Genomic DNA, 13013 nt, shown 5'->3' with positions numbered 1-13013 from the left:
AAATATAGCACGGGGCAAGTGGAACAAGCAGGCCCCTGCAGGCACCCCAAAGGTCACCTAACTTAATTTCAATTAGGCCTAAGGGAGGCCAGGAAAATATGTCGCTGGTGGAAGGAGTGCTAAGGCAATGGATTTACTTGTAATGACATTGTGTTTATGGGGATTAAGATAAGGCTAATCAGTTAAAAAAGGTGGCTGTGTTAGCTGAGTATTGATCGAGGAGTTTAGGAAAGAGATGCCAATGAAATAATCATTCTCCTGAGTTCCACAAAGTGGCACAAGTGACATTTATTGTTTATTATTTACAGAGGGAGAAAAATGCAAGTCTCAGTGCTTCCTCCCCGCCCTATCAATCACGCTGAATTGTGCCTGCACTGAATCCCATCAATTACTGCTTTCTATTTGACACATGCAACACCAATTCTGATTAGCCAACAATTCTCCGGAAACAGCAGCATTGTAAAGAACAAACGCTTTGACATTTTCTGAATATTTAAGTCAAAGTTTACCACCGGAAACCCAAGTGCCTTCAACCCACCTCCCCATCACTACAATATGTGTCAAATGCACCCCCACACAAAACGCTGCAAAAATGAGTCACAAATTGCCAGCAAGTGATTTCCCGCTCTGGGAGAATAACAGCGTCCCCACTCAGCCTTTGATTCAGGCTCTTTTTTCATCCCCTCTTTGTTTACTTGTGCCATCTAGCAGTCGCTCTTCTGGAATCCCTATTGATAGCAGTCTGACAGGGAGGCTGGGTGGCTAAGTAGCCCAGGGGGGTTGTCTGGTGTGTGTGGTTGCACAAGGCATGATTGTGTTAGAGTATGCAGCATTTTACACATAACTGGTACCATTTTGTCTGGTGTGCTTTTGTGTCTGAATCAGCATTATGTCTCTGTATATGCCAGCAATTACCAGGCCTGTGTGTGTGTGCATGTCTGATCATGTGCAGGCATGTGTCTGCGTGTCTTCAGAGGGTGATGTGGCATGGAGGTCACTTCTGTCAGATCCAACATCTAGGCCCATGCTGTGATGTGAAGGGCACTGTCAAGAGACAACCACGAGGCAGCGCAGGTACAGCTGCCCTCGGTGCTCTTTTTCCACCATGGCACACACACACACGCACACACACACACGGAAAAGGATACAAATGCATCAATGCTTCCTGTAAACTGACACACATGGTGGAAAAAGCCCCTCCAGAGTAAAGGCCCAAGGATGGATCAGTCACTTCAAACAGTTGCTACTGCATATTGTAGACTGACTGTTTGTCTGTGACCTGCAGTGTGACATTCATGTACCTGAGAAGAATGGAGCACAGACATATTTGGGACTTAACTAAGTCTGGCACACTCTAGATGACTTCTTGATCTTGGCCCTGTGGGGACTTAAAAACGTATCTTAAAATAAGCCGCGTTACCACCAAGCAGTCCGGTTTGGTTCAGTACGGTTTGGCACGGTTTGATACATTTAAGCCTGATCCTGTTTGCGTTTCCACAGGTGGCGTGTAAGCCAGATGCCGAAAGCTGCAGCTGTTAAACAATAGCATGACGCCGTAGCAGCGCGGCACAGTTTAACCTGCTAATAAATCCAACGAAGAAGAAAAACGCGACACAGTAAACAAAGAGCACAGATGGCCAATCGACAGTCTGCAATGTTGTAGCTCTACCTTTTGAGAGCAGATTGGTTAAATCTGGCACCCATACAAAAGGGTCCCAAAATGTGGGATGGCTTGTCAGTTATTTGGGGATCCGTCCCAGCATCAGCCAGTGGAAACGCCACAAAATGCGCACCATACCGAGACAAAACGAACCGGTCTGCTTGGTGGAAACATGGCTATAGTCTCACTATACTTTCCTTTCCTTTTCATGATCCAAGTTGTAATATGAGATTAGCATCACCAAAACCACTTAGTTCAAAATGCTTTTTCTCTGTATCTGTACGTGTCCATATATGTGGACATTACATCTCTGCCCCTCAGACCCATAACACTCAATTTTCTAAAACTTAACCCTTACGAAAGAAAAATATATTGCAGCATTTTGGAAAATATCATGTCATATATTAAGTAATATATTCCCATATATTAGATTTAGTATTTATATTTTCCAATATATTGCAATATATGGAAAGCAGCAATCATTTGTATATTTTGCAATATATAATATATTGTATATGTGCCCTTAATATATTATTCCATGTATATCAAATATATAATATATTGGAAAATGTATTGGGAAAATAATATATTACAATATATTACAATACATTTAAAAAAAAATATTGGTACATATATTTTCTTTCGTAAGGGAAACCCATTAGCCACATTTAGGAACACTGCCCACATAATTTTTTTGTGAATTCACAATATTACACCCATTTTAGTGAAAAAAGCAACGTGTTTAAGTCCAATAACACCACTAACAAACAACTAATAGAGAACTCATAACGCAAACAATCAAACTTCCTGTTCAAAGACCAAGTTTAGTTAGTATACTTATTAGGTCTTACTTATCCCAAATTGCAAGGTGAATCAAAAACTGCACACCAGACAAAAGCTTGGATCTCAAGAGGTTGAACTCAAGAGTCTAAAATGAAGAAGATGTTACGTTTGCTCTGCTTGGTGAAGTAGGATTTGGTAGATGAGCACTTGTTGGACATAACTAAGATTCACTGATGTTACACGTTGCAAATAGTCTGCTCACCTTTGAACTCAAATGGCACTACATAATCGCAAATAAATTCATTACCATGTCACTTTGCATCCCGCACAAAGTTGTCTGGAACAAAGTATGTTTAAAACATGATTCACTCCCTATTCATTTGCCTCCAAAACAAATTCATGTCTTGGCAAGAGTCACATCCTTATAACTGTGGGTGATTGTGCTAATTTTAAACAGATTCTTTCTCCTGGGAAAACACTGTCTATATATGATTGTCCCCTCAGTGTTAGTAGATGAGGCCATGCTCCCTAAACACAGGGTAAAGAACCAGGCCTCAATCCAGACCGAATATCATCGAAATTATAGTTAGCATAAAAGCATAACAGCAAACACAGAACATGTTTAGAACCATGTACTGTACTTCAAAGGAGTAAAGGTTAAAGTAACAGCAATAACCTGTGGGTGGATGGGATAGAAAATCTACTGCGAATTTGAACAGATGACCTTTTACTGAGTCCAGTTTTTAGAGCTTGATGATCTGCCAAAAAAATATGTTGATAATGCAAAAAGTGGAGAAAGTTGCTCTGCTTTCCATTTGTGATTAGAATAATAAAATTTAAGTTCTTTGAGAGTTTCCACCAGCCAAATAAAGTTTGCAGATGATTCTTCTTTTTCTAAAGTTGGATAGAGTTAGAATCTGGATGAACTTCATGGTAATGAAAATAAACATAAATAACTGCAAGATAGACACGATAGGTTAACTTCCTCGTTGCATCAGGGGACCTTTTTCGATCCTTTACTACCATGAAAACAAACTGTACTTTTTCATCTTGCAGTATGTTATTTAAGTAGACTTCAAGGAGCTCGCTTCTGTGTGTGAGGGGCATGCATTAGCAGATACATAGAGATCAATGCGAGGGAACAGTTTGAGGAGGATCAGTAAAAGCATTAAATAAAGGAACATCCACCCCAGAATATAGAGCATACTTGTCCCCTATTAGATGTGTTTTGGTTTTGGTTAGGTATTACTATTATTAATAAAATGAAATTAGTCATAGCTCTGCCCCTGGATGCACTTAGGCTACTGCAGCTACCAAAAGGTTGAAGGTGGAAGAGTTTGTTTTTTTCTGACTGCTACAAATCCAACTCTCTTCCTGCGTCTCTGCACGTCTCTTTCTGCGGCTGTTCTCAGGCTGTACCCCTCCAGTGTACACTATGTCCACACACCAGGAGAGCAGCTCTGAAACTTTAATGCTAATTGATCCCAGTGAAGGAGTGTGGACACAGGTGTGTTGCCGCAGGCCCTGGCTCTGACACGGACGCCAAGGGATTCTGGGCAACCGAGGGGCTTATAGGGCCAGAGCAGAAAAGTGCCACTAGCCGAGGCACAAGTGACCCAGTTCTTTTCTAATCAGCACAGGTTTGATGCGTTCAGTGTGTGTGTGTGCGTGTGTGTGTGTGCACACATCAGTTTGAGAGAGAAAGTATAATATGTTTTTTCAGCCAAACACTAGCAGCAAGTTAAGGCCCCAGGAACTACAGCTCAAAGTTTACTTTTGTGCTCTCGTTCCAGCTTTTCAATTCTACCTTCACAACAAGCTAGTTAGGGAATTTCAGACTGGTAGAATCAAGAGTAATCAACATGTTTGACATGCCACTTTGCAAATGTCAGGACAACAACAGAAACCCCAAGATGAATGTTCCTTCAGCCAAAATACAGGTTAAAAAAAAAAAAAACACCCTGTGTTCTTGGAAAGATTAAGCTCCTGTGGCGGAAAAGGGATTGTAAGACAAGAAACAAGAGAGAAGTCAGTGAACGTTCTTTGTGTGTGTGCACCGGTTTGATTCGTGTGCTAAATGTGTGTTAGTTTCTGAACAAGTATGGTAATCATGAGCCTTTGAGCCGCGGGAAAACCCACGTCTAAATCAGACTCAAGCTGCTGTGTAACTCCCAGATATCCAGATTTTCACTCCAAGTTTGCACTCTTGATTGTGTAGGTGTGGGCGAGCGGTTGCGTGTGTCTGCACGGGCGCGTGTTGGTCTGGATGAAAAACAGACTTATCGCTGCCAAGACGCAGGTGTGCGGATTAGGTGTGATCCCCTCTCATATTCTCAGTAGTATATCTTATTTGATGGCTTTTCTGCCATGTAAATCTTATCAAAAACTAGCTAACAATAGCACCACGTTGACAGACGCCCAAGCATCTGGCGAGCCACCGCTCTGAATGTTCAAACTGCTGTGAACAACCTGTCTCCAGGAAGAAGGGAAAGAGATGGGATGGAAAGTGAGGAGTTTGTGCGTGCCTGCTTGTAATATTAGTGGATTTGTGTGTAAGTGTACAAGGAGCAGATGAGAGAGGGGGGAAAGGGCATGGTGATAGTCTCATAAATCATGAAACAGATAGTGCTGTGTCTCAACAAATGTTGGGCCAGGTGATGGCATGATGATCTGAATGCGTCTGCTTTCTCCTGTTTCAGCTACCTCCTATGACTTTGTTCCCTCACTCTGCTAAAAGATGGAGAGATAGAGAGGAGAGAAATAACTTTGGCTGGTACAGGGCCCCATTAAATTGTGATGAGTGGCCTCAGTGAGGGGCTCTGTGTACAGCACTTTATTCAGGAACGATCACTTATTTATAGGTGTTGGAATTGTGTTGTTTGCTTGTTTTATTGAAAACCTTGTGGGTAAAGTGGTGGCAGGCCGCCTGGCATGTGAGCGCCACATCTCCAGAGGGCATCCCTGCAGAAATATCTTCCTCCTTGATGAATAAGTGAAGGGGACAGATGCATTTTTCATTCACACAGAATCCATTGTCGCTTGAGATGTCTGGTCGGTGGGTTTGTGTAGTCAACCTGCAGGGGGTTGAAAAAAGAAGATTCTTACAAACAAGCACACAAGCTAAAACACACAAATCTATAAGCACACGATGTATATTCAGAGATCACACATGCATGCAGGAGCTCACCCACATGCTCTGTTCAAGCTGTGGGCACCATGGAGCTTTGATAGACAATGACTACCAGATGCTGTTAAGGAAGAAAGATTAATTAGTGTTAACTCTTCCACATAGCTATTACAGGGGATATCATTTACAGCACAGACACATTTACAGTCTGTTCAGAAACGTAAATAAACTGCTCTTTTTTCTCTTCAAGCAGATCTAGAGGCCAGACCAAAGTTTTATCTTTTAAATGTTTATAAGACAGAGAAGTGGTAGACAGGACTTCCTTTATTTTCTGTAACTTTTGAAGAATTTCACAGAAACTTTGATTTAAAAGCTACAAAAAAAAAGAAACCCCTGCTGCATCTTCAGACGTTATGTGTGTGTATGTTCTGCGTCTACCACCTCGGCTTTAAGCCTTGTACACAAAAACCCACAGTGACAGCCACGCAGGCGATGCACAAGCAAAAACATGAAGGTAGCAAAGTGTAGCCCATCGCTGGAAGAGTTGTGGTGTTTTGTGTACATGAGGGAGCATCTCTTCGTATGAATGATTTATATTGAAAGAGAAAGTGAAAAGTCTTTCTGGAAGCACACCCATCCCCATCCCCGACCCACACCCCATCCCACCCCATGTGAGCAGACGGAGCATCTTCACATGGCCAAATGGGTCTGATGGTGATGGCAAGGAGGAAAGAGCAAGCCTGCCTGCTTGCAAAGCCTCTATGATCTCCACCACTGCTCTCACCGCATGCCGGGACACATCAAAAAGGGAATTGATAAATAAGTAACACACAACACCATGTTTTATTAACTCGGGTAAGGCATCAGTGGTGAGGGGTCCAAGAAAATCCTGAGATTGGATGGTTGCGGGAAAACTTGTAGCAGCTGTCTAAACACTTGGAGATTTTTGTCCTTGTTGAACCGAGCCAAAAGGACAGAGAAACACTGTTAAAAAAACTGCCCGTGACTTTTTTTAATCTAATGGATTTACTGAACACAATTTATCAGTTGTTAAATAAACTTCTGACCATTATTGTGTCAGAGCCAAGTCCACATGACGTTTACACTCATGTTAAGCTCCTGCGTGGCGTTTTAGGCTGTCAATAAAATCACAGAATACAAACCCCGTCAACCCTGACTATTCCTTTATATAATGACATAATAGGATTAATAGTGCGATACATTTTACTCGGTAGTTGGCATTTTCGAGTTCCAAGTGGGAAAGTCCAACTGGAACGCCCCCCCAAGGTTGAAATTTCTGACTGGGAAGTCAAAGCATCGACACCAACTCAGGTCCCCAGTAGGAAATTCTGACTTTAGGGGTAAACAGTAATTTATCGCCTATTATATTCTGTTCATTTTGGAATTTCTGAGTAGTTTTTGTTGCAATAAATCAGCTTTATATACAGAGTATTATTTCCTGTTTATACACAGAAATACTGCTGTTATGGAAAGTTTTCCCGCCTTGGCAACTGGAACACCCACTCCCAAATTCCCAGTTGCGAGTATGAATAGAATGCACCATCATTATAAAGTTCATAATAAATAAAATTGTTAGAAGGCTTGAGTCAATGCTTAACTTCTCTTTGCTTAAAATGGCTTTTTATCACATATTCCACTGTAAATTTCTTGATACGTACATTTGATTAATTAACTGTTCTGCCACTTTCCACGGGACAAAATTAGCAAAGAGATGAGATATCAAACTTTATCAATAGGGGGTGTAAAAACATGAACCAGAAGTTCCCAATAGGAGTTTTAAATACTGATTAGCATGAACACATGTGAGAAACTGTGATAAAAAGGAACAGGCGTTTTTGTGTCATATGTTAATGAAAAGATTTTTTTTTTTTTCCCCTGAGATGTACTTTTTGTCTCTGTTAATTTTTTTACAGTTTTACACCTTATTCCTGATTTTAGGAGACACAGGGAGTTAAAACTTAAAGCTCCTGTAAATAGATTCTGGCTGCAAATAAAAAGAGAGAAAATTATGCATACATCTCATTAAGTAAAAAATGATGGCTTCTGAAGAGATATTAGAAATAGATACAGTAGATATGCCATTTTGCCTACAGGGGGCACCAAAACCGACACAGTTTTAAAATTCCTTGTGGTAGCTTTAACTTCTGCTTAGAAGACACAGATAAACAGGAAACTTGCAAACTTAAAAAAACTGTTTTATCTTTAGTCGTTAACTGATATCATTGTAATTTAAAAACTGTCAGTGATTAATTTTCTGTCACAGAGTTTACAGCTTGACTGCTTCAACACTACAGTACCGTTCTCCCATAACAGGAAGAAAACAATCTAAAAGGAGTAACGGACAGTGCTCTTCTTACTTGTGTTCTCGGAATGACACACAAACTGCAAAACTCCTCGTCAAATAACAACCACTAGTTACTTATCTCCCTCGCCCACTGTGTGGTTTTGACAGAAATCCAACACTATTCCTAGAGATGGGGCTTTAACTATATTTTTGTTTACAGTCAGGGAGTTGTACTGCTTCCTTAACATGGCACAAACAGATGTTTGTTTCCACAAGCCCCTTCTTGGAGTGAATGCCGGATGTTTTTATAGCCTGGCTTGTTTTATAAGTATTAATACTGTCAGCATGATGCCGAGATTCAGCTTGTCAACTATTTTCTCCACATCCTGAACAGATTAGTGTGTGTGTGTGTGTGTGTGTGTGTGTGTGTGTGTGTGTGTGTGTGTGTTTGCCAGCGTGTGCATCCATCTTTTTTTATGTGTGTGTAATTGTGTGTGTGTGCACGCTGCCAAACTTTTTTCTTGTGTTTCTGAGGGAATGTGTCTGAGCATTATGCACCTGTGAGCGTGTGTTTGTGTGTCATCTGGAGCGTACTGTGAAGGTGTCATTGTGGAGCCGAGGCCCTGTAAGCTGTCAGACGGTGAGAGATGCTGCACCTCTAAAGGGCATGCTTTCTGGGCCTTTCCTGTCTATTATAAGCCCTGCAACACTCATCAAGGCTGTTGCAGTGCACCCCCATGTCCCTCAAGCAGCCATGGAGAAAAGCCACCTTTCTAACTAGGAGAGCCCTTGCCTCTAAACTTCACATACCCTTGTCTTCTATTTTGACATGATAAACGCAAGCAGCAGTAATGAGGAGTCAGGTTGTCAAGGTGTCCATTTTGTTTTTCTCAAATCTGAGAATATATATGAGCAAGGAATCAGCCTCATTTTCAGACACCTTGGTCCCATTCTCACCATTCTTGTCAGTGTCAGTGTCAGGAGCTAACCCCCCATGGCATCTTTTTTACCTCGCCTTGTAATTTTCTCTTTGCTGTGTTACTTGTTTACCCCCTTTCCTCTGACCAATCTGAAAGCTTTGTTTGGTAGTTTTGAAAGCAATCCAGCAAGCTAAGAGCTGAATGTGGAGCTAGCTCTACACCGCGGCTAGCCAAAGATTGAGATGTGTCGCTATCTCACCATCTGTAACAGTCACGCCTGGCGTCGTCAGAAACAGATCGCCTTGATACACGCCACGTCAAATCTCCAGTTTGCCAAGCAAATAGAATAAAACAATCTATCGATCTCGCCCCACCTCCCTGTGTATCAACACAATCCATCTGTGTTTATCAGGCTATCTGGCTTCCTATCTTTTGTTGTCTGCAGGCGGGCTTTCTTTTCTCTTCTTCTCTTTTTATTTTCTTCCTTCCTCCTCCCACATTTGTTTGGTGATCCATCAGCCTATTTACCTTATCATGCTGCCAAACCATCCATTTACGCTCCCATCTGTCTGTCAAACTATATCTTAGCTTCCATTTGTCTAACTATCTCTCTGTTTGCTCGTTCACCTGTCAATCACGCTGCTCGCCTTGGCTGCCGCAGGTATCGGCACTCATCTGTCTGACACTGTCTCTGACCTCGTTGGCTCAGGAGAGGGTTAGATAAAGTAATTAGATTCCTATCACATCTTCAGTCTTTCGTTGTATTAAACTAAAGCACCACATAATTATTGTAATACAGTCATGTCAGTTTTAAGGTTGACATGAGGCTAAATATATGGACAGGGGTTATGAATTCTTTATGGGAGGATGACCTATTTTATTACAGGAAGTGCTGTTAGCTGAATTTATTCTGGTTAACATGTATTTTCTGCAGAATTTCCTCTGTGATCTAGATAGATCCCTCCACAGAATTCAAACAGAACCAGGTCACTGCTTTGGCTAGGTCCACTGCAAACCCGGCCTCAGTGGAGCAAGCCAGACACTGCTGTCCATGTAGTCGGGGGTCTGGCCTCCCACAGAGACCCAATCAGTCTTATGGGGTCACTTACTGGCCCCCCTTGGCAGCAGAGAGCCCCGGCCTGATGGATTACACAGTCTTTCTCTCTCTGTCTGTCTCTCTCCACTGGCTCAGGCCTGTGAAACTTGGGCCTCAGCTTCAGGCCCCATCTGTGTTCTCCACAGCTCCCACATGCCCAGGGGTCGCGGTCTCAGGCTGCTAGTGTCGCCCAAAATCGGAAGCTTCACTGTCATGTACAAATCCTCCCGCTGCTAGCCCCCCAGTGAAAAACTACTTCAGAAAATGAACTTAACAAAAGTTTTAATTAGGGGTGGGAGAAAAAATTGATACATTGAGACTTTTTGTCAAAAAAACTTTTTTTTTTTTCTTTTTTTCAAATTCAAATTCTTTGTTTCAGTCTTTGTAGTTACATCCGCCAAGGAGGTTATGTTTTTGGGAGAGTTTGTCTGTTAGTTTGTCTGTGAACAACAATACTCAAAAACTTACCAATGGATCTTGATGAAATTTTCAGAAAATGTTCAAAATGGAAAAGAGAAGAAGTGATTCAATTTTGGAGGTAATCTGGATCACCGTCTGGATCCAGGATTTTTCTAAAGGATTCTTTATCATTGTGAGATAGAGCCGTTTTCACCTTATATGTATATAACTCCATGATAAATGGTCGGATTGCTTTGCATCATTTCTGACATATGTAAAAGTAGGATCCAGATCCTGGCAATATTCTGGATACTAAGATCCGGAATATGAAATTTGTACTAGGTCATCATAATAATAAGAAATATGGCTCCTGGTATAGTCTGTAGACATGATCATGATCTGGTGTTAAAAATAGCAAACTAAGAATCATAAATATTGAAGAATCGCAATACAAATCAACTCTGCACCCCAAAAATCATAATATAATCGCATCGCGAGAATAGAGGATAGTCCCAGCCCTAGTTTTAATCTAGTAATTAACTGATAATTGAAACAATGTTATCAACACTAGGAAGGCTTTGGATTAAATTGTAGGATGTTTTGAGCAACGGTTTCCATGATTGTCTCATGTCTTGTGAACAACAAACTTCCTTTAAGTCAGAATAAAGTATTGATTATAAAGTTGTAGTTTTGAGACTATAGTTGATGTATACATATATTTTTCCTTCCTCTTGTATGTACAATGTGCTGCATATCCTAATACCCCGAAACTTCTGGGCTACACTATAAACTTCAGCTCTGTGCCAAATGAGGGGGATATTGCCAAAGTAAAGTAAACTCAGACAGCAGGCAAACAGGTGGGCATTGCTTAGCAGTTTCAGAATTTTCCTCGTGAGGATATTTGTTTTCTTTCATGGTTATACTCGAGCTGAAGCCTGCCTTCTGAAACTTGACTGCTGAGAGGACAATCATGGATGGGAGTTTTGCCTCAGGCTCTGATCGATTGCAAAAGTGTTTTCATATAACTGTTCATTTGGACTGTGTGTGCCTCTGCTGCATCCCAGAATGCCAAGAGGCATTGTTCCGTGACTGAAGAATGAAGTCCAGCAGAGATATTTTAAGGAGATTGGGGAAACCTGAGGGGGGAATGTTTGCAACCTGCGGACCGACAGATTTGTTGTTTTCAATCAAACGTTTAGCAAACTGGCCAAACTTTAGACGAGAGGATTTTTTTGTTGTTGTTTTGTAGTTTTGGATTGCTGCACACATTGATCCAGGTAAAGGTTTATACGCAAGTTTGACATGCACAAACAGATGCAAAACCGCTTTCATTCTCTCCTGCTGTTGGAGACCTGACAACACGCACCTACTGAGCAGATAAACTTATGCTTTTCTTCCATTCTGAATGAGAATTCATTTATGAGCATGTGCCATGATTTCCTGCTCTCCTGAACATTTGTGTCAAACTGACTTCTCAAAGAAAGATGTCATCTAAAGTGGTTACAGAAGCATAGAAAGTGAATAGGTGCACATTATGTGCTGTGTGCATGTGTGGGCATTACTGAGAAATAGGCTACATTTATGTACACAGTGAGGGGAGAGATGGAGCTGCTTACAATTATGGGAAAAACTGGTACACTCAGAGGCAGCAGGGGGATCAGCCCTGACGCCACTTTTTGAGTGACAGTGCACAGCCCAGTTTTTTTGTCAAAATGGGTCTGGGACGTAAATGGAAACCAGGGATAAAGAGTTGTAAGAGGCTGTTTGGGGGGAAGAATGGCTGTATTCTCTATCTGGGTCAGTCACCAGCGTTGCAGTGCATGCACATCACAGTACCCGCTGAGATAGAGTGGTGATAGAGGCATGAAATGATTAGCCACATCCCTGCACTGTCAAAACCGATTGCATGTGTTATGACCACCCTGCTCTCTCCGAACGTCTCCCCTTTACCGTTTATCTCAACAGACTGTCAGTTAAACCCACTTTGCATCTAAATTCTGTATACAAACTGTCAAGCAGGGACCATAACTTATATACATACAGACCTAATCAGAACACTTTAGTATTTGGTGTCCACTTTGGGTTAGCATTTGTTGTCACTGTTTACATTGCTTCCTGTATGTGCAGAAATCACAAGCCGCCCGCTTTTTGCAGAAAACATAGGAAGTAATGTCAGCAATAAGAGGGGGATTAAAGTGGAGTGGGCCCGTGGAAGGAAATTGAAAAACAAGAAGAAGCACAGAAAGAAAGAGCGACATTGTGTATGAAAGGGAGTGAGACAAACACAGAGTGGGAGAATTGCACTATCTTGCCTCAGCATGTTTATCCAGGCCTGTCTCGGGCATTTCCCTCCATCATTCCATTCTGGTCGCCTCTGCCTGCTAAAGTGGGGAGAGAACACACAACCGGCACAGGATTGTGGCCCCCTCACTCCAGGGTTACCTGACATCTGTGTACCCCCCTTATTGAGGTGAGGCTTGAAAAAGAAAATAGAGATTCTGGAGAGAGGAGTCAGAATTTATACCTCCTTTATTTTCTCAGAGTGCAGTTTAACTGAGGATAACACACCTGATTTTGTTTCCACAGACAGGCTGGGCTGCTCATTACCTCTGTTAGTCACACTGATTTAAAGTTACATGTTCACCACTGAGGGAATATGTGAAAGTCACTGTAGGACGTATAGGGATTCAATAAATGAAAATGTTGGTCAGGCAAAAGAGAAC

The 13013-nt window shown here is 41.7% G+C and overlaps 1 protein-coding gene across 8 annotated transcripts in view; it reads left to right on the top strand.

Moving 5' to 3' along the window:
* diaph2 (diaphanous-related formin 2) overlaps positions 1-13013 on the top strand; it is a 483641-nt gene that overhangs the window by 456458 nt on the left and 14170 nt on the right. The window lies entirely within an intron of this gene.

This window comes from Halichoeres trimaculatus, unplaced genomic scaffold, assembly GCF_033239565.1.
Source record: "Halichoeres trimaculatus isolate MK-OKI-2021-1 unplaced genomic scaffold, fHalTri1.1 fHalTri1_scaffold_7, whole genome shotgun sequence".
Taxonomy (NCBI): domain Eukaryota; kingdom Metazoa; phylum Chordata; class Actinopteri; order Labriformes; family Labridae; genus Halichoeres; species Halichoeres trimaculatus.
The sequence above is the reverse complement of the archived record's forward strand: the minus strand, read 5'-3'. Positions and strand labels throughout refer to the sequence as shown.